Source organism: Podarcis melisellensis (assembly GCF_964234715.1).
Source record: "Podarcis melisellensis genome assembly, chromosome: 10".
Taxonomy (NCBI): domain Eukaryota; kingdom Metazoa; phylum Chordata; class Lepidosauria; order Squamata; family Lacertidae; genus Podarcis; species Podarcis melisellensis.
In genome coordinates, this window is record NC_138542.1 from 74,884,455 (window position 1) to 74,906,526 (window position 22,072).

The 22,072-nt window shown below is 51.5% G+C and overlaps 1 protein-coding gene across 1 annotated transcript in view; it reads left to right on the forward strand.

Moving 5' to 3' along the window:
• Positions 1-1,009: 1,009 nt before the first annotated feature.
• IMPDH1 (inosine monophosphate dehydrogenase 1) overlaps positions 1,010-22,072 on the forward strand; it is a 62,323-nt gene continuing 41,260 nt past the window's right edge. The window contains exon 1 of the mRNA XM_081927547.1: positions 1,010-1,116. The gene's annotated coding sequence lies outside the window, so the exon portion shown is untranslated. The remainder of the gene's footprint in view (positions 1,117-22,072) is intronic.

Here is a 22,072-nt window from a genome sequence, read left to right on the forward strand (position 1 = left end):
AATACAATAATTCATCAAATATCAATACCAGCCACCCTAGAAGCAGTGTGTGTGTGTGTGTGTGTGTGTGTGCGCGCGCGTATGTGTGTGTGTTTGAAGGAAGATGGGTGATGGCAGCATCACGGCAAAACCCAAAAACTGTGCTGGTACATTGCCCACCCAAGCGCCTTTCCTGCGCCCCCCAATTCCAGGCTGGGGTCCCCAGCCAAGGAAACCAGCTGCTCTGCCTGTCCAGACCACCACCCAATTTCTAAAGAGAAAAATGGGCATGTACATGCATAGAATTATAGAATGGCAGAGTTGGAAGGGCACCCCAGGGGTCATCTAGTCCAGCCCCCCTGCAATGCAGGAATCTCAGCTAAAGATCTATTGCAGATGGTCATCCAACCTCTGCTTAAAAACCTTCCCTGGCCCCTGGCTGACCCTAAACTCGCCGGGAGAGAAATCGCCCTCTGCCCATGTGCAGAGGCACCTCCGCTTTGCCAGAGGAACAGGAGAGGGTGCGGGGTTTGGAGGGACCTGGCTGAGCGGGGCGAGGCGGGGTCTCCAGGGGGCCCTGCCTCGGAAGGGCTCCCCAGGGGCGTCCCTCGAGGCCCCCCGGAGAGCTCCTGTGTCCACGGGAGGGCGTCCTCCGCTCCTCGGCGCGCGCGTCTGCGGGCACGGCTGCTGGCACCGAGCCTCGGCCGCTTCTGCCCGGCGGGGGTGGAGGCAGCGCGGGCAGGGCAGCGGCGGCGGCAGAGGACGGGCGCGCAGGAGCCGGGAGCGCCTTGCCGGGGAGAGCCGCCCGCAAGCGCGCCGTCGAGGGCCATCCGCTCCGGGGACGCGGCTTGGACAGTGTCCGGAGCGCCGCAGCGCGCCGTGCGCCCCGTCGAGGCTGCTCGCCATGGACGGGCAGGCGGCGCTGTGCGGCGTCGAGGCGGGCGAAGAGGCGTCGGGGGCGCCCCACTACGACTACAGCCGCATCGTGGGGCCGCTGCGCGAGCCCGCAGCTTCTGGCCAGAGGACGCGGCGCCCCGGCGGGCCGGCCAACGGCTGCGCCCCCATCTACGCGGGACACGAGACGGCGGCGCAGAGGTACAACGCTCGTCTCCTGCAGGCCGGTTACGAGCCGGAGAGGTGAGCGGCGCAGGATTCCGGGAAGCCCCCGGGTGGGGGTCGGGGTGAGAGCTAGTCTCTCCTTCCCCACGGCTGGTTTCCAAAGGGTCGCTCCCCACTAACTCCGGAACAATCGCGGTGCTTCTGAACTTCGGTTCTTGGCAAAAGGATCGTTTTAGTTTGGCAGGCGGAACTCAGACGGGCTGCGCACTTGCTTATTCTGCACCTGGGCGCCAGGTGCGCGTCCACACGCGCGCTCATCCCGGTTTTACCCCGCGAGGTGGGCTCGACTGGCGAGTGGGGGCGACTGGCTCCGGGTTGCCCTTGGAGAGCACCAGCCACCCCCCCCCCGTCGCTGCGCTTGCCGTGCCAGAAGAGACGCTCCCAGCCTGGGGCTTCTCTGCTCCTCGGAGGTTCCTGACTGTCCCCACAGCCCTTGAGTGGCAGAGGTTAGGCGGGGATCGACTGGTGGACCTCTGGGTGACCCAAAGTAGATCAGCAAGGGTTTCTGACTTCCAGTGGCTCAAAACCATTTGACTGTGCCACAGGGGGTATATTTTTAGGGGCTGCACATTGGTTTTAATTGACGTTCATACTGTAATTTTGAGTTTAGCCATCCTGGGGAAGGGAGGATAAGGAACTGAATTAATAACATCAACAATAACAACAGTAGCAACAAGCTGGCTCTTCTGCCTCCCTAGTCAACCAGCTGAAATGAATATAGTTTGGCGGTGTGTGTTGAAAGGGACCCCCTTAGGTCATCTAGTCCAACCCCCTGCAATGCAGGAGTCTCAGCTAGATCATCCATGACAGATGACCACCCAACCTCCTTAAAAACCTCCAAGGAAGGAGAGCCCACAGCCTCCCGAGGGAGACCGTTCCACTGCCAAACAGCTCTTAGCATTGGAAAGTCTGTTCCATATGTTGAGTCAGAATCGCATTTCCTGTCCTTTGAATCCACTGGTTCAGATCCTTCCATCTGAAGCAGAAGAAAACAAGCTTGCTTGTGGTGTGGTGTGTGGCGGAGTCTCCTTCTTTGGAGGTCTTTAAGCAGAGGCTTGACAACCATATGTCAGGAGTGCTCTGATGGTGTTTCCTGCTTGGCAGGGGATTGGACTCGATGGCCCTTGTGGTCTCTTCCAACTCTATGATTCTATGATCCTGCGGTCTCACCTCTACACCTTCCCTTCTCCAGGCCCAACCCCAAGTGGGAGCTCCCTTCGGTCCTGACCCTCAAAACAAATCCCTGGGCTTAGAGAGCTTTCAGTGTCTTTGGTTCAAAAAGAAACAGAGTAGATGCTGCTGCAGACCTGAAATCTGCCACTGCCTCCCAAAATGTCCCTGGAATTCACCTGGAGGTCCCAAGACCTCCAGGAGGCCTTGAAGACATTTGCAACATCCCCCCTCCACCACCCAGCCAAGTCAAGAGGTGACCTGGGGGCACCCAGAACCCTGGGCAGGATCCTGAGACACCCCCCTGCCTTGCACAGAGGCAGAGCTCAGCCCACCCAGCTCAGTATTTTTGGCATCAGCCTCTCATGGTCCCTAGATGTTGCAGGACTACAAATCCCATCACCCCAGCATGGCCTGTGGTCAGGGGTGCCAGAACATCTGGGGACCCAAAGTTGAGAAAGGCTCTTCTCCACTCGCTGTCGGCAGCAGCTGTCTAGAATTTCAGGCAGGGGCCATAACCAGCCCTGCCTGGAGACAGCAGCACTATTAGGGCTTGAACCTGGGTCCATCTCAGTGCAAAGGAAAGGGACCCCTGACCTCCAGGGCCCCTGCCCAGTATCCTTATGACGGCCCCCGGTCCCTGCTTCTCGCTTGCACAGCCAGCCCTGTAGGCTCCAGACATGCCAGCTTTTGAAGGCTGCCCCATTTCTTGTCCTGTGATTAACCTGGGATGCAACTGCAGGGGGAAGTCTTCATTGTGCAAAAGTCCCGTTGAAATGACCTGGCAAGCAGCTGACCTGTGGCCTGACCCAGCAGAGCCCTTCTTGTGGACTGGCACAAGCACACAGAGCTAGCCCTGTGAGGTAAAGGTAAAGGTGAAGGGACCCCTGACCATTAGGTCCAGTTGTGGCCAACTCTAGGGTGGTGGCACTCATCTCGCTTTATTGGCCGAGGGAGCCAGCGTACAGCTTCCGGGTCATGTGGCCAGCAGGACTGAGCCGCTTCTGGAGAACCAGAGCAACACACGGAAACGCCGTTTACCTTCCCGCCGGAGCAGTACCTATAAATCTACTTGCACTTTGACAAGCTTTCGAACTGCTAGGTTGGCAGGAGCAGGGACTGAGCAATGGGAGCTCACCCCGTCGCGGGGATTTGAGCCGCCGACCTTCTGATCGGCAAGCCCTAGGCTCTCGCATCCCTAGCGCTGCGAGGTAGGCCACTGTTATTCCCAATGGAAGGTGAGCTGCCCACAGCGCTATACAGGTGTGTGTGTGTGTATGTGTCCCCTGCTGAAACAGTAATCATCATGGAAGGGAAATCTCTGCATGTGGCGTGGAGTGTGTGCTGGTCCCTGTGAGCGCATCTGGGCAATACTAATAAAAATATTGTTTATCGATATCCTGTGTTTTCCCCAGACCAGGAACAAAGGCGGCCTGCACAAATGCTGCCTAGGACCCACATACCTACAGGACCGCCTCTCCTGGTCTGCCCCGCGGAGGACCTTAATGTCCATAAATGACAACATTTTGGAGGTCCCAAGTCACAAGGCGGTTAGATTGGTCTCAGCTAGGGCCTTTTCAGTAGTGGCCCCGACATGGTGGAACACTCTGTCCCAAGAGACCAGGGCCCTGCGGGACTTGACATCTTTCTGCAGGGCCTGCAAGACAGAGCTGTTCCGCCTGGCCTTTGGTTTGGACTCAGTCTGACCCTTATGTTTCCCTCCCCTTATGGTCTTGATTTATCGGCTACTTTAAAATGAGGCTGCATTTTAAATTGCATTCTAACCTGTATTTTAAATTGGTTCCCCCCCCCCATTATGTTTTTACTATGATTTTATTGGTGTTAGCCGCTCTGAGCCCAACTCTGGCCAGGGAGGGTGGGATTTAAATAATAATAATAATTGTTATTATTATTATTAATCAAAACAACACAGATCAAATGGGGAAGACTAAAGTCATAATTTGAAATACAGTGGTATCTCGGTTTATGAACTCAATCCGTTCTGGAAGTCCGTTCTTAAACCAAAACCGTTCTTAAATCGAGGCGTGCTTTGCCTAATGAGGCCTCTCGCTGTCGGTGCCCTTCGACCGCTCGGATTCTGTTTGTAGACCGAGGTAAAGTTCTCAGACTGGGACATTACATCCGGTTTTGTGGAGTTCGTAAACCAAATCGTTCATAAACAGGACTGTTCTTAATCCGAGGTACCACTATAGATGCAATTAAACTATAATAGGATTCAAACAATAAAAAAACAGGTTGCTGACAGGAGAGAGGCCTCGTCCCGAAGAGGTCAAGAGGGCGCTTGAGGGGTAAGGTGACCTCACAGGTAAACTGGTCCCCAGCTGGGATGATGCCAAAGAGCAAATCACTGATCCAACCTGTTTACTGAAAGACCAGCTGGTCCACCAGGAGGCTAATAATAATAATAATAATAATATTTTATTTATACCCTGCCCTCCCCAGCCAAGGCTGGGCTCAGCGTGGCTAACAAGCAATAATAAAAACAAGTTGAATGAATACAACTGACAACAACTAAAAAACAAGATTAAAATACGACATTAAAACATTAAAATACAGCCTCATCACAGGAGGAGAAAGGAAAAAAGAAAGAGGGGGAGGGAATCAATTGATTCCAAGCCAAAGGCCAGGTAGAACAATTCTGTCTTACAGGCCCTGCGGAAAGAGATCAGATCCTGCAGGGATCGTTCCACCAGGCTGGAGCCATCGCTGAAAAGGCCCTGGATCTGGTTGAGGCTAATCTGACTTCCTGAGGGCCCAGGACCACTAGGGTGTTGCTATTTATGGACCTTAAGGTCCTCCGTGGGGCATACCGGGAGAGGCGGTCCCGTAGGTACGAGGGTCCTAGGCTGTGGCTTAAGAGAGCGCTGGCATAGATAGTGTGGTGGCACCAAAGGGAGAAGGCGTAGAGGCCTGGGCTGCAGGAGGAATCTGAGCACCTTTCTAGGGGTGAGGATCCCTATAGGAGGCTGGGGGCCCAAGCTCATCAGCCAGGAACTGGGAATGACCCCAACGGAGCTGGGAGCTGCTGCTCCGGAGCTTGAGGCTCCATGGCGAATCTGAAGGCTGCCTAAGCTGGGTGGGTGACGATTATTATTTAATTTTCCCGCAAGTCTCCATCTGCTCAGCAGAGACCCTGGGTGACCCCGGGGTGGGAGCTCTTTTCGGACGGCTGCTCGGGGGCTAGTTATCTGCCTTTGGCCTAAAGTGTCTGAGCTCTTACGTAATGACTTTTAAAGGCTTAATATGAATTTGGCAGGTGCTCATCTGATCTGCGCAGCATCTGCTGGTGGTGGGGAGGGGGCAGGCGTTGGCACAGGGCCATTTCACCCGGGTCTGGATGGGTTTTGCTGGCGGCACTTGTGTGCTGAATCAGAGGGGCTGAAAACCTACGCCTTGAACTCATGGAAGGCAGGGAGCCCCCTTGGGTCAAGTCCAGCTGAGCTGCCTGAATGATGGGTGCCCAGGGGCTTTCCAGAGCTCAGGAGGACCCGAAAGGGATGCCTGAGATCCAGTCTGTCCCCGTAGTGCCACTGCTGCAGAGAGTAGGGCCAGGAGAAGAGCCTGGCAGTAGCCAGCCAGATGTCTCTACTGGGAAACCTGCAATCGGAACCTGAGCAGAAAAGCACTATTCTGCCATTTCCTGTTATTCAGGATCATTGCTGCCTCTTCACTGCGGAGGCAGAGTGTGGGCGTCATGGCAAGGAGCTACCCAGAGACCCTCTCCACCCTTGAAAGAGGGGGCCTGTCTTCCAGCTGCCCTGCCTAGCCAAACCTGCTTTGCGGGGTTCCTGAGCCCCACAAAGCACAGAGAATAGCGGGGTGGGAGCAGGAGAATGGACTCCAGCCATCTATTACACTCTGAGGTCCTCAGCTATTGTCTGTTGAAAGGTAGCTGAGGAGGAAAGCAGCTCAGCTGGGCTGGCCTTGGGCTTGGCCCATCGAGGGCAGACAAGTGGATTGGGCCCCTGTGTAGGAACACAGCTAGCGCTCCAGGGCTTCAGGCAGGGGGGGTCTGCTCCTAGCCCTGCCATGCAGAACTGAACCTGGGACCTTATGCATACCTATTATTATTATTATTATTATTATTATTATTATTATTATTATTATTATTTTCATCTAAAGATCACAGGGTGGTTCAATCCTGAGATAGCCTCTAGTATACACAGCGATCCTCAGATAGCAGCCAGTGGCAAACAGCTCTTCCTCAAGTTCTTTGCAGGACTGAACTGGGGGTTTTTTTGGAGGGAAAGGTGTGGGGGGCGCTCTCCAGCAGACCCTTCTGCCTTTGACAATGGAAAACTAGGAGGGCGGCCAGGGGATGGAGTCCACCAGCACCTGCAAGGATTATGTTATCTATTCTCCATGAGGTCTGGCAACATGCCCAGCCCCATAAGCATTCTAAGCAAGAATTTCCTTGTCCCTTTTTTGGGCACTTAAGGTGCCGAATGCACAGCGCACTTCAGTAACTTTGTAAAAAGCCCGGAATTTATTTGGAGCCGCGCAAATCGGTGAGGTCCAGTTCCTCGATGTCAGACGCTGCAATGCTAACAAGGCCTGTTTCTGGGTAGATCAACAGGAGCCTATAGCTGTGTAAAGTGGGGAGGCAGAAAGAGAATATCTACTGCCCAGCGGAAGACTGTGAGGTGCACATGGACTTGCCAATGCACACAAACTCACGATTCTTCTGGCTCTGCTTTCCACACACATTAAGAGAACCAGGGCAGGGCATTGGCTTCTACGGACCCCTCCGGAAACGCTGCCTACCTTTTTCTGGCGCACCCTTGCCCCGCAAAGCTGCTCCTGGCTATTTCTGCCGCAGGATAGAGGAGTGACGTTGGAGACCTTAATCTCCCAGGCAGCAAATGCTGCTAATTGTGGCCTGGCTGTGATGGGCTGAGCAGAGACAGCAGGGAAGAGGCATATCCAGGGCGGCCCCAGTTGCTGCTCCCCTGGGCAAAGGTGGGGTGCCTCCCTCTTCCCATGCTCCCAGACCTCTGGGCTGCTTGGAGGGCTTCCGTTTCCTGCCCATAGACTGCCTGTCTTGGGCTGACTTGGGAAAGGGATCACCAATCTTGGTTATTCCAGGACACGAGAGTCAAGGCGTTTGGTCTTGCTCCAGAAGGACGTGGCAACGTCCGATTCACTCCCTTGATCTTGTGAACAAATTTCTCTCTTTTTAAGATACTGTATTGTATTGTATTGTATTGTATTGTATTGTATTGTATTGTATTGTATTGTATTGTATTGTATAACTACATTAGTATATAAATCTTAGATTTCTAAATACAGTGGTACCTCGGGTTAAGAACTTAATTTGTTCCGGAGGTCCGTTCTTAACCTGAAACTGTTTTTAACCTGAAGCACCACTTTAGCTCATGGGGCCTCCTGCTGCCGTTGCGCCGCCAGAGCATGATTTCTGTTCTCATCCTGAAGCAAAGTTCTTAACCCAAGGTACTATTTCTGGGTTAGCGGAGTCCGTAACCTGAAGCGTATGTAACCTGAAGTGTCTGTAACCCGAGGTACCACTGTAATTTCACTATATATAGGATAAGATCTATACCAGTCAAAGAACATTTATTGTAAGATTACTTTTTCTTTTCTTTTTCCATTTTCCTTTTTACATATGCTTTTTCTGTTTGTTTTTTCCTGTATGTTATTTTGCTAATAGTAATAAAAAAAGAATGGGACGCGGGTGGCACTGTGGGTTAAACCACTGAGCTTAGGGCTTGCCGAGCAGAAGGTCGGCGGTTCGAATCCCCACAACAGGGTGAGCTCCCATTGCTTGGTCCCTGCTCCTGCCAACCCAGCAGTTTGAAAGCATGTCAAAGTGCAAGTAGATAAATAGGTACCACTCTGGTGGGAAGGTAAACGGCATTTCTGTGCGCTGCTCTGGTTCGCCAGAAGCGGCTTAGTCATGCTGGCCACATGACCCGGAAGCTGTACCCCGGCTCCCTTGGCCAATAAAGCGAGATGAGCACCGCAACCCCAGAGTTGCTCACGACTGGACCTAATGGTCAGGGGTCCCTTTACATTTACCTTATTGTATAACTACATTAGTATATAAATCTTAGATTTCTAAACAATTTCGCTATATATAAGATAAGATCTATATCAGTCCAAGAACATTTATTGTAAGATTACTTTTTCTTTTCTTTTTCTATTTTCCTTTTTACATATGCGTTTTCTGTTTATTTTTTCTTTATGTTTTTTGCTAGTAGTAATAAAAAAAGAATAGGGTGGTCCTTGGAGATCAGGGAGTGTCTCGCCTCCCTTCTCCCAATCTGGACCAGACAGCTTCCAATCCCTTCAGATCCCAAGCAATTTACCCCCCAAAGTGGTCAGGACTTGGGGCCCCACGGAGATCAGGTCAAAGGAGGGAACTAGTGGGATGACCAGCCAGGTTGCCTCCATAGTAATAGGTCACCAAGAGCTTAGCTGCGGTCCCTGAATTGCAGGGGGTTGGACTAGATGACCCCTGGGGCTCCCTCTGCGATTCTGTGAGCTGTGGTGCAAAGGTTTCCAGGTAGAACAGAAGCACCTTGAAGATTAGCCCACATTTCAGATTTCTCCGTTTTGCATCTGATACCCGTCTCAGAATTTGAACAATTTGGTCCAGCTTTCGGGGAAGGCGGGTGAGCTCAGAAACTGTCAAATGCCATCAAATGCCGCTCACTGCCTGTCAGCTGTCAGTCAAAAGCAATAATCCCAAACGCCACCTAGTGTTAAATAAGAGTGTGTCCATTGCACACACATTTGGCAAATACCATATTTTTCACTCTATAAGATGCACCAGACCATAAGACGCACCTAGTTTTTAGAGGAGGAAAACAAGGAAAAAATATATTCTGAACGAAACAGTGGATGTATGATTTTTGTGGCTCATGCTGTGGCCAAAGACATGTGATCTGATGGTGAATTTGGGATGACCCAGTGCAAAAATCCTGAGGATCCATTTGGATCCATGCTTTGTAACCACGTTTTTGTGACATTGCGGCCCCATGCAACAGCAGGTGCGTGATTTTTTGGGTGCAGGATGAAGCCATGGGCATGCTATGTGATCTGATGGTGAATTCGGGGTGACCTAGTGCAAAAATCCTGAGGATCCATGGGCTTTTACCTCCCCCCTCTCAGGCAGCCTCCACTAGAGTCCCTTATCTCCCTCCCGATCCCACCGATCAGCTGCTTCCTTTCAACACTCCCTTCCCTCTTGTTTGCCTTAGTGTCTTTTCCTTAGCTGGAGCAGTTTTTTGCTCCTCCTTTTCTTCTAATTTCTCTCCTTATTGCTTTAGTCTTCCTGTTTCCCCCCTTTGCAAGTTTGCTGTCTTTACCTCCCCCCTCCCAGGCAGCCTCCTTTATCTCTAGCGTCCCTTATCTCTCTCCCTGATGGGCAAACGATCAGCGGCTTTGTTTCAACACCCACTTCCCTCTTTTTAAAAAAAGAAAAGCACAATCTGCTTTTTGCCCCCGGGCAATTCGGCTGCAGGGCCACGCATTCACTCCATAAGACGCACAGACATTTCCCCTTACTTTTTAGGAAGAAAAAAGTGTGTCTTATGGAGTGAAAAATACGGTATTTGGCAAACGAAATCAATGGAGCATCTGAGAGAGGAGGCCTTGTGGTAATGGGCACATAGAATGGCTCCCCCAGGAGGCAGCAATGATTCCCAATTGGGACGGCTATAAAACAGGATTAGGCCCATTCACGGAGGGGAGATATATCAGTGGCTTCTGGCCAGAATGGCTCTGCTCTGACCTCTGAAGTCAGAGGCAGCGGCGCTTCTGAATGCCACTTGTGGGGAACCGCAGGAGGGGAGAGTGTGGCCCTTGTGCTCAGGTCCTGCTTTTCCACCATGGGCATCAGGCTGGCCCCTAAGTGATCCAGCAGCCTCTTCTCAAGCGGGTGCCAGGGAACGAGGGCCGGCTAGCTGGCTGGCAGGCTCACCCGCCTCTGCTGCCGCCAGAGAGGCTTCCTTCCCCGGCACGAAAACAAGGCTAGCTGCCATGGGGCTGTTTTCCTGCCTGCCTCTCCTGGGGCATAATTAACTGTGCCAGGCTGCTCTGGGCACTGGGGAACTGCCTGCCTGCAGCTGTACACAAGCCTCAGCCACGGGCGCAGGCTGGCAGGGGAGCCGGAACAGGGAAACTCTCTTTCTGCTCCTGCAGTGTGAGAGGAGGACTGAAGAAGCTGATCAGGCCAAAGGACTCTCATCTAGCCCAGCACCCTGGGAAACCTGTATGCAAGATTTGAGCATAATAATAATAATAATAATAATAATAATAATAATAATAATAATTTATTTATATCCCACCCTCCCCAGCCAAAGCTGGGCTCAGAGCGGCTAACAACAGTAAAGTAATACAGCATTCTAAAATCAAATTGTTATAAAATCAGCTCAAATCAAATCAATGGCAACCATTGGGCTGGAGCTCTATGAGGATTGCCAAAGGAGGTGCCTTGGCCAAAGGCCTGGTGGAACAGCTCTGTCTTGCAGGCTATGCGGAAAGATGTCAAGTCCCGCAGGGCCCCGGTCTCTTGTGACAGAGCGTTGCACCAGATCGGGGCCTCCGCCAAAAAAGCCCTGGCTCTGGTTGAGGCCAGCCTAACCTCCCTGTGACTTGGGATCTCCAAGATGTTTTTGTTTGAAGACTGTAAGGTCCTCCGTGGGACATACCAGGAGAGGCGGTCCCATAGGTACGAGGGTCCTTGGCCGTATAGGGCTTTAAAGGTTAAAACCAGCACCTTAAACCTGAACCTGCACTCCACCAGGAGCAAGACTCTCCTCTCCTGCCATCTCTGGCATTCAGAAGCACTGCTCAGTCTGCCTGCGGAAGCAGAGCAGAGCCAACATGTCTAGGAGCCATCAACAGCCTCTCTCCTCCCTGAATTTGTACAACCCTCCTTTGAAGCCACCCAAGTTGGTGGCAGTCCCTGCCTCCGGTGGGAGGGAGTTCCACAAGTTAACTGTACATGTGGTTTGTGACATGCACAGGTCAACCCTGAACGGCACCTCATTGGTACTTTGGGAGGAAAGGCAGCCTGGAGGTGGGGGCATAGATAAGGCGTTGGCCACCTGGTCGGTGGATCCTGGCCATCACGGCTGGGCTGGGCCTCCCCAGCAGGAGGAAGCGATGTTTCTGAATGCCAGTTGCTGGAAACGACAGGGGTGTGTGAGTTAATCTTGTGCTCGAATCCTGCTTCCTGGCTTCCCATAACAGGTGCCTGACTTGCCACTGTGGGAACAGGATGCTGGACTAGATGGGCCTGATCCGGCAGGGTTTTCCTTGTGTTCTTATGGAACCTGCAGGGCCAGGGGCAGTCTATCTTGATCCCTGGAGGTATTTGGCCACTGTGATGACTGGATGGGTTGATCAAGAAGCAAACTCTTCTCCTATGTCCCAGCCAGAGGGTGGGACCTGGCCAGGTGGGCTCACCCTCTTTCCTCTGTCCTAAAAATTGCAGCCAGGGATTTGCGCCTAATAGGAAGTGGCGCCTTATGGGAAGTGGCCCATAACCAGCTTCTGCCGCCTGCAAGCCTGCACCCAGGGCCTGAGAGGCTGCCTGCCTTTCCCCCTGGCTCTCCTGGACCTTTCAAGACCCGCCTGGCAAGAGGACAGGGATCCGGTTCCCATAATTCTGAAGATTGAAGAGGTGAAGTGGCCACATGCAGGGTGAGGCGATCTCGTAGGCAAACTGGTCCCAGGGGCTTTGTATACTAATCTTGGCCCGGTAGCAAATCAGCAGCCAGCGCAGATTTCTGAGCACAGGTGTTACAGACTGACGAGACCTCGCTGCTGTCAGCAATTGGGCTGGAACATCCCAAACTGGCTGCAATGAGGTGCAAGGGCAGCCCTACACAGAGAACAAAGGAAAGAACCTCAGGCAGAGACATCATTCAGAAGACGCAGTGCGCGTCTTCTGGTGAAGCTGGATTCTGACTCCCAGGATACATTCAACGAAGGGGAGAGATGAGAGCCCAGGAAAGTTGATGCCGCAATAAACTGCGCTGTCCCAAGAGAGACGGCTTTGTTGTTCTTCCTGCCAAAGACTCTAAGACAGGCAGCATCTCTGCAAACGGAAAAGGTGCGTTTCTGTAGGCAAAGTGCTGCCCCCTGGAGCAGAGATCCCTGCCCAGCAAGCATCTTGCCAGAGAACGGATTCAACAAAAGATCCCAGGGTCCTCAGAGGAGGCTGCCTGCTCTGTCTCTGCGTGATTCACCGTTCTGGGCTGGCCTCCCCAGCCTGTCCCCCCCAGGCTGCGCTTGACGCAGATGATTCTGCTGTTTCCCTGGAGCGGGTGAAACTGGCTCATTTGGCCGATCACTCCCCATGCAGAGGCACAGCCCAGTTATCTGAAGAAGCCACGTCCAGGTCGGTTATGCACACAGAGACACAACGGGGTAATGGTGAACTCCTCTGAGAGAGAGAGAAATTCTCAATGTAGTCTTTTTGTTGGGGTGCAAGCTGGGGGGGGTGGACACACAGCTTCACTTTAAATTGGGAAACAAAAGAAGCATAAATTCAACCCTGGCTTGAGTCATTCATTCTTTCATTCCAGGATTTACCCAATCCTGTCTTTTAAATGTGTTTCAAGGCAGCTAAGAATAAGGAATTAAAACCACCTCACAGCACGATAATAAACATAAGGGAAGTAGCAGCAAGGCAGCGCCCTGGGAGGAGGGAACTGGCAGCCATGAATACAATTCTCTAGTTTAAAAGTCGGGATGAACCTCTTTAAAAGGAAATATTAGAAAAGATTTACCATGGGGGGGAGCAGCCCCCCACCACTCTGCACGCTTAAAGTGTGGGTCACAATGGAGTCACCAGCAAGAGCTTCAATAAAGGGAGGCGCCCAGAGCAAAGCTGGAGGATATAAATGAGGAAACCATTAAAAATGGCCAGCGAAGCTTGGCAAACTCTTCCCCCATCCCACTTCCCCCCTTTAAAGGAACTTTTTAGCCCAGAAAAAACAGCAGCTTGCTCTGTGGAAATCAAACAGAGAACATTTCTCCACCTTTCCATGCCCTGCTTATTTCAGGCTGCCAGCCAAGGTAAGATGGTAAAAAACCATAAAACTGTAGAGTTGGATGGGACCCCTGAGGGTCATCTAGTCCAACCCCTCGGCAATGCCGAGATCACAACCAAAGCATTCCTGGCAGATGGCTACCCAACCTCTGCTTAAAAGCCTCCAGCATCCCCTTCTGAAACAGCAGCCCTGCAGAGACAACTCTTAATCTCAGGAACTTGGGTTTGAGCCCCACTTTGGGCAAAAGATCCCTGCATTGCAGTGCGTTGGACTAATAATAATAATAATAATAATAATAATAATAATTTACACCCCACCCTCCCTGGCCAAGGCCAGATAATCCTTGGGTCCCTTCCCGCTGTATACCTGAAGGAGCATCTCCACCCCCATCGTTCTGCCCGGACACTGAGGTCCAGCTCCGAGGGCCTTCTGGTGGTTCCCTCATTGCGAGAAGCAAAGCTACAGGGAACCAGGCAGAGGGCCTTCTCGGTGGTGGCCCCCGCCCTGTGGAACGCCCCCTCATCAGATGTCAAAGAGAAAAATAACTACCAAACTTTTAGAAGACATCTGAAGGCAGCCCTGTTTAGGGAAGCTTTTAATGTTATTGTATTTTAGTGTTTTGTTGGAAGCCGCCCAGAGTGCCTGGGGAAACACAGCCAGATGGGCGGGGTATAAATAAATTATTATTATTATTATTATTATTATTATTATTATTATTATTATTATTATTATTGCAATTGCACTGGGGAAACCGGCTGGTGTAAGTGGGCCTGAGGTTCCCCGTCTGGCCACTGGAGAGCAGCAGAGGTGTCCTCTTTCGCTTGTCCAGCTACGGACTTTGGGGTGGCCCCCCCCCGGCCTGGTTGGCATTCCTGGGGCACAGCACCCCAGGAGCTGCGAGGGGCAGCTTCTTGCCTCTTCAGGTCTTCAGATGCCCGCTGCCCACTGCAGAGGCTGAAGAGCTGCTACTGAGCCAACTCCAAGGTGTTACTTACTCCTGGTGTATGAAGACCTTAACAACTCAGGACCAGTTTAGCCCCCCAGTGACCGCTGGACCATCTGCAGAACTGGCCCTGTTACAGGGGTCACACAAAACCCTGCTCCGCATTTGTAAGAGCGCAAACCTTTTGTGTAGCCTTTGGAACTCCCTGCCTATGGAAACCAGGCAGGTACTGTCAGAAGGTTCATGTATGCTGGCTACAAACCTGCTATGTTTTTAGTTTTTTTGCTGAGGACAAAAATGAGAGAAAACCCCGAGATGAAAGCCCTCTATTTGGAGCAGGAACTGTCCTGTAAATGAGGTACAGTTCAGAGGTTGCCCATTGAATAAGGAGGGGAGACATTGGAAGGAGGAAGCTGTTAATCAACATTGCAGGAGACCCTGAGCAAACTTGTCCGGAGGGGAATGTGCTGCTGTTTTTAACTCAGTGTCTGCAGAGGGACGGCCAACCTAATCATCCTGCCAGATGCAATACTTCCAGGAAAGACACGGTACCCTCCATTCTGCCCTGGTCAGACTTCACAAAGACTCCTGTATCCAGGTCTGGGCACTATGGGGGAATGCAGGAGGTCAGTTGCCCCCCATCAAGCAAATAAATAAAAAAGTACTTAACGAATTGACCAATTGCATCACAGGTAACTCGGTTCTGCCCTTACAATAAAGCCTGCCCCCCAAAAATAAACCCCGGCTATAGGTAAAAAAGGGGATGCGGGTGGTGCTGTGGGTTAAACCACAGAGCCTAGGACTTGCCGATCAGAAGGTCGGCGGTTCTAATCCCCACAACGGAATGAGCTCCCGTTGCTCGGTCCCTGCTCCTGCTAACCTAGCAGTTCAAAAGCACGTCAAAGCGCAAGTAGATAAATAGGTAAGACTCTGTCGGAAAGGTAAACGGCGTTTCCGTGTGCTGCTCTGGTTCGCCAGAAGCGACTTAGTCATGCTGGCCACGTGACCCGGAAGCTGTACGCTGGTTCCCTCGGCCAATAAAGCGAGATGAGCGCCGCAACCCCAGTCACAACTGGACCTAATGGTCAGGGATCCCTTTACCTTTATAGGTAAAAAGGCAAAGGACCCGTGGACGGTTAAGTCCAGCCAAAGGCGACTATGGGGTTGCGGCGCTCATCTTGCTTTCAGGCCGAGGGAGCTGGCGTTTGTCCACAGACAGGACTAAACTGCTTCTGGCGCAACAGAACACTGTGGCGGAAACCAGAGTGCACGGAAACGCCGTTCACCTTCCTGCCAGAGCGGTACCTATTTATCTACTTGCACGGGCGTGCTTTTGAAATGCTATGTTGGCAGGAGCTAGGACAGAGCAACAGGAGCGCACCCCGTCACAGGGATTTAAACTGCCAACCTTCTGATTTGCAAGCCCAGGAGGCTCAGTGGTTTTAACCACAGTGGCACCCGCATCCCTAGGGAAGTCATAGTCCCACTCTATTCAGACCACACTGGGAATACTGTTTCCAGTTTGGGGCTCCCCAATTTAAGGAGGATGTTGACAAGCTGGAAGGTGTACAGAGGAGGGCGACCAAGAGGATCAAGGGTCTGGACACCAAGCCTGATGAGGAACGGTTGAAGGAGTTGAGTATGTTTAGCTCGGAAAAGAGGAGTCTGATAAGTGATATGGCGGCCTTCTTCAAATATTTGTGGGGCTGCCCCACGGAAGATGGAGCAAGCTTGTTCTCTGATGCTGTGGAAGGGAGGACCCAAGCCAACAGAGAAATGAGATTCCAACCAACCCTGAGGAAGAACTTTCTGCGGGTGAGAGCTGTTTGACAGTAGAATGGACTCCCTTCGAAGGTGGTGGACACTCCTTCCTTGGAGGTTTTTAAGCAGAGGTTGGAACCTGGAGCTGAGATTCCTGCATTGCAGGGGCCTGGACTAGGTGACCCTTGGGGTATTTCATGATTCTACGATGGCAGAAAGATTTTTCTTGGCTTGCAAACAGTATTCCTGAAGGAATGTCTCCACCCCCATTGTTCAGCCCGGACACTGAGGTCCAGGGCTGAGGGCCTTCTGGCAGTTCCCTCCCTGCGAGAAGTGAGGTTACAGGGAATCAGGCAGAGGGCCTTCTTGGTGGTGGCGCCCACCCTAGGGAACACCCTCCCATCAGATATCAAGGAAATAAACAACTATCTGACTTTTAGAAACAAATAAAAAAATTGTCTTCTTCAGATACATGCACACAAAAGCTTATACCCAGAACAAACTTAGTTGGTCTCTAAGGTGCTACCAGACAATTTTTTTAATTTATTTCAACTGTGTCAGACCAACATGGCTACCTACCTGAATCTAGAATCATGACTTTTAGAAGACATCTGAAGGCAGCCCTGTTTAGGGAAGTTTTTAATGTTTGAAATTTTATTTTGTTTTTAATGTTCTGTTGGAAGCCATCCAGAGTGGCTGGGGAAACCCAGCCAGATGAGGGTATAAATAATAATAATAATAATAATAATAATAATAATAATAATAATAATAATAATAATAATAATAATAATAATAATAATAATAATAATTTCCCCCAAGCAGAGCCAGGTGTTCAAGACAGAAGTCGAGGCAAGGCCCTGGAGCAAAAGGAGCCCAAATCGCTTTCCCTCTGTATCAATTCCACTGCCGCCCTTTGGCCAGCGACTCATGAACCCCAAAATGTAGTTGGACGCGGTTCTGCTGAACTGGCGAATGGACTCCTGGTGCCTTTGCTCTTGGGGGGACGGCAGAGCACATCAGCCTTAGGCAGGGAGGCCAAATCTCACATTCCCAGCCAACAAACCCCTGAGAAAAGAGGAGTGTCTCTAGGGATTCCCTTTGACTATCAGTTCCACTCCAAAACCGGCTTTTAGCACCAGGGCTCACCCCAAGAAGGAAAGAAAGAGAACGGCCTCTTGAGGATGCGCAGAGTGCATTGGTGTCAGTGCTGAGTACACGCAGCTACGGTGCACACATTGAAAGTGTGGCTGCATTAAGAAGCAGCGCCTCCCCTTGCAGGATCAAGCCCCTTTGACAAGGGGTGCTGAGCCCAGGAGCGGCTGGTCTGAGCACCAGGTACGCAATCTGCCCGCCTCGATTTCTCCCTCGAACTCCAGACTCTCCTCGGGGGACATAAATGAAACTCCTGTTTGCATGCCAAGAAAAACCTTGTGTTTTGGACCTGACCAGCTTTTCCTGGCTGGAAAAAAAGGAAGAAGTGTGTGATGGCAGTTTGGTCGGGAAGGTCAGGGCAGCCCAGGAAGCTTCTCCCAAAAAGAACCATCGTGGTTTGCAAGAGTTTGAAATGGAAATTAAATGCAAACCACACGGGCAGAATTTGCTGGCTGGATTGATTTCACTTCCTCTGATATTTTCATACAGATGGAAAGGAGTCAGGGGAAGAGCTGGCTTGAGTCACGAGTTCAAGATCCGAGTCCCAAGGTTTTTCTCTGTCCCCCGAGGTTTCCTCTGCTCCTTGCTTTGCAGTCAGGCTCAGGGCGGTTTCCTTGACCACAGGAGCAGAGCTGCCTTCTGCTACCAGGCCATCGTGTTGGGCTGCAGTGAGTGCAGGGTGCTGCAGCAAAAGTGCTGACAGGCAAGGCCTTGCCAGCACAGAACACCTGGGCTGCTCAGATGGGCTGCCAATTTGCTGTCCCAGATGTGCCCACACGGCTGCTAGAATCGGTGGAACTGGCATTGCTACAGGTGCCCATAATCCCCTGTCCGCATTTGTAAGAACTCAGTTGCCTCCCCTTTGGAACTCCTCGCCTATTGAGATCAAGCACCGTAAGCCTTTTGGAACCTGCTGAAAGCATTCTTGTTTAGACTAGCCCGCCCAGACGTCTAGAAACTCGATGTGTGGTTTAATCTAAAAGTAAAGGTAAAGGGACCCCTGACCATTAGGTCCAGTCGTGACTGACTCTGGAGTTGCGCCGCTCATCTTGCTTTATTGGCTGAGGGAGCCAGAGTACAGCTTCCAGGTCATGTGGCCAGCATGACTAAGCCGCTTCTGGCGAACCAGAGCAGTGCATGGAAATGCCGTTTACCTTCCCGCCGGAGCGGTACCTATTTATCTACTTGCACTTTGATGTGCTTTTGAACTGCTAGGTTGGCAGGAGCAGGGACCGAGCAACCGAGCTCACCCCGTCACAGGGATTCGAACCGCCAACCTTCTGATCGGCAAGTCCTAGGCTCTGTGGTTAACCCACAGCACCACCCGCGTCCGTGGTTTAATCTACTTTTAGCCTATTATTAGTTCCACTTTTGAAAAGTTTTAAAATAACTACTGCTAACGTTTCTTACGGATACTTTTATTACTGTTTTCGGAAGCCGCTTGCGTCCCACCCCAACCCCGGCTCCACCTTAAAGACAAGAGGTGTATGTTGTTGTTGTTGTTGTTGTTTAGTCGTTTAGTCGTGTCCGACTCTTCGTGACCCCATGGACCAGAGAACGCCAGGCACCTCTGTCCTCCACTGCCTCCCGCAGTTTGGTCAAACTCATGCTGGTAGCTTCGAGAACACTATCCAACCATCTCATCCTCTGTTGTCCCCTTCTCCTTGTGCCCTCCATCTTTCCCAACATCAGGGTCTTTTCCAGGGAGTCTTCTCTTCTCATGAGGTGGCCAAAGTACTGGAGCCTCAGCTTCAGGATCTGTCCTTCCAGTGAGCTCTCAGGGCTGATTTCCTTCTGAATGGAGAGGTTTGATCTTCTTGCAGTCCATGGGACTCTCAAGAGTCTCCTCCAGCACCAGAATTCAAAATGAGTAGTAAACGAGTAATAAATTGATCCATCCAGTTCAGTAGTGCTTACTCTGACTGGCAGTGGATTTTCCAATCAGGGATTTTTCCCGAGCCCTGCCTGGAGATCCCCTGCCGCTGGAGATTTCACCTGGGGCCCTTCTGCATGCGGGGCAGGTGTCCTCTCCCTGAGCCATGGCCCTTGCAAAGGGAGGCCCGGATCCTGCTTGTGGGTCTCCCAGAATGGGCATCTGCTTGGGGACTTTGAGAACAGGATGTTGAACAAGAGGGGCCATTGGCAGGATCCAGCCCGGGGCTCTTCTGACGTCCGTAAATGAAATTAAAGGGATTCTTGAATGGCGGCAAGTTCTGAAATCATGTGAGGAAGGAATTTAGCTGCAGAGGAAGCCAGTCTGGAATAATTCAGCACCTCGTGGTCCATTAGGCCAATTTACTGCGCGGAGATCCTGGCCTCTCCACAAGCGCATGACTTGAGCGCAGGAAAGCATTACAATAATCACAAGAACCCTCATGGAACCATGAAATTGTAGAGTCAAAGGGACCCCCAAGGGTCATCCAGCCCAATCCTGGATTTAGTGGGAATCTCCTTTCTTGTAACTTGAAGCCATGGGTTCGAGTCCTACCCTCCGCAGCAGCTCCGTCCTCCACCCGATATTAGGTGATGGCTACCGTGTCGCTTGGGACGCAGATGGCGCTGTGGGTTAAACCACAGAGCCTAGGGCTTGCCGATTAGAAGGTCGGCAGTTCGAATCCCTGCAACGGGGTGAACTCCCGTTGCTCGGTCCCTGCTCCTGCCAACCTAGCAGTTCGAAAGCACGTCAAAGTGCAAGTAGATAAATAGGTACCACTGCAGTGGGAAGGTAAACGGCGTTTCTGTGCGCTGCTCTGGTTCGCCAGAAGCAGCTTAGTCCTGCTGGCCACATGACCCAGAAGCTGTATGCCGGCTTCCTCGGCCAATAAAGCAAGATGAGCGCCGCAACCCCAGAGTCGGTCACAACTGGACCTAATGGTCAGGGGTCCCTTTACCTTTACCATGTCTCTTCTCAATAATATTAAAGAGACTCTCCCGGCAGTTGTCATGGCTTCTGGGGAATGAAGGTCAACCCTATTATCAGATTGGCGGGGGTGGGTGGGGGAAGAGCCATGCAAATCCGTTGCAGCAAAACAACAAAGAGTATTTCCAGCACCCGAAACCCTTTTATCACGGCTGAAGATGCAGCCCACTTCATCAAGCTGTCCACAAAGGGGGGGGAGGGGTGATCAATTGCCCCAAAATGCAAAATGCAGCACTGCCTAACAACAGGATGTGTGTGTTTTAAATTAAAAAAGCATTTCTATTTATTTTCTCCTTAAGATTTACATCCCACTTGTTTTTAAAAAGGCCCAACAACCTCAAAGCGCTTTTCCAAATGAATAAAGCAATAAAATTATCAGCAGAAGGGTTTTTTTTAAAAAAATATAAAACCCCAACTATTTAAAACATTCCAAAGATTAAAACAAGCAAGGCAGAGTCCTAGGATATGGTTACCAGATTTTTTTCAAGGAATCCGGGGACACTTTCTTTTTCTCTTTCCTTTCCCCCCTGAATTCCATGTTTATTGTTTTAGAAAAGGGTTGCCCAAAGTTCTTGACCTATTTTTTTTTGGGGGGGGATCCCCAAAGTTGTGGAGCACACACCTCAACACAAGGCAGGCGAAGAAGCCCATCTACAAACACACAAATGCAAATTTTAAAAAAAAGGTGGCGGGTTGTGTGTGGAGAGAGATTGAATAGAGGCGCTCGCTGGTCTTGGGAAAACACGCATTGAAACACACACACAAGGCATGTTAAGTTGTGGGTGAACATATCAGACGACACAGCGATTCTTCAAACAGCTCTTGTTTATTCACAGGCCAGAACAGAACTGAACTGAAGGGTTCAGCCAGCCTGCTTATATAGAGCTCCAGTACAATGTAACTGTAACAACTTTCTGTAACTATCCAATCACTGAACGTCACTTTCGATCCCTTATTTGCATATGTGGACCTGAACTATCTACAGTATCCCCCTGCTGGCCCAGGGTGAGAACTTCAGTACATAACAAGGCAGCCGAGTGGCTCAGAGCCTGTTGGAGCGCCACAGGCTCTTCTGCTGCGGGCGGCTCTGCGCGAGTTCGGGGTGAGCGTTGATCAAGGAAGTGAGCCAGAACGAAGCCAGCGGATTGGCTGGCTGGAACTTTGATGTGGCCGGGACCTCCACTGCTACTCACTGCCATGGCGCCCACCATGTTGCCCACCGGAAGTCCCCAGGCATAAATCCGGGGACAAATTTTGTCCGGGGACAGATTGGTGAATCTGTTAACTGTCCCCAGAAACCGGGGACGTCTGGTAACCCTATCCTAGGATTCTGTAAGATTGCTCCTGGGTTTAAGTCCCACGTTGGACAAAAGACTCCTTGGACTAGATCAGGGGTTGGCAACCTAAGGCCCGGGGCCGGATCCAGCCCAATCGCCTTCTCAATCCAGCCCGCGGATGGTCCAGGAATCAGCGTGTTTTTACATGAGTAGAATGTGTCCTTATATTTAAAATGCACGTCTGGGTTATTTGTGGGGTATAGGAATTCGTTCTCTCTTTCCCCTCAAAAAATATAGTCCGGCCCCCCACAAGGTCTGAGGGACAGTGGACCGGCCCCCTGCTGAAAAAGTCTGCTGATCCCTGGACCAGATGATCCTCACTAGATGATCCCTGGACTAGATGATCCTTTAGCTAGGATTCACTGGGGAGCTGCCTGCCCATTGATCCCAGTTAAAACCAGTGTCGCTCCGACGTTCCCACCCGGGTTCTCAGACCCCTAAGTTCTTTGCTGGTTCCCCACATTTGGATGCCAAAGAGCTTTCCTTTGCTTGTCAGCCTGTCTGCTTTTGCCCAAAGAGCGGCGCCTGCCTGGCCCAAAACCTGCGCTTCCTCTTTGGGGGAGGGGGAGCACAATTGTGGCCGGAGGATGGATGGGGGGGGGGTCCTTCTGAGGCCTCCTTGGGAACCAGGAACCCCCTGCCTTCT